Source organism: Plasmodium inui (assembly GCF_000524495.1).
Source record: "Plasmodium inui San Antonio 1 unplaced genomic scaffold supercont1.25, whole genome shotgun sequence".
NCBI classification, from domain to species: domain Eukaryota; phylum Apicomplexa; class Aconoidasida; order Haemosporida; family Plasmodiidae; genus Plasmodium; species Plasmodium inui.
Window position 1 is genome coordinate 241001 of NW_008481859.1, and position 307 is coordinate 241307.

The window sequence follows — 307 nt, forward strand, 5'->3', positions numbered from 1 at the left end:
ACTCATAAAGGCAAAACATTTGACACATCATGCTTTCGTCTGTATAATAGCACTCCAGGTGATCGATATAACTCCACTACTGGTACCCTTATAGAATAGTAGTATGCGGATCTCCAGACACCTGATCGTCGATGATCCAGAGACATCCACAGTTTCCAGACAATAGTTATACTAGAATATCCATGCAGTTCACACAACACTCCTATTCATATAGTGAAGGCATAAACCTTGAATTCTTCACATACACTAGTACATGCACCACTATACTTGTCACATAATAGTAGTACACTTATATCCGCGCACATTA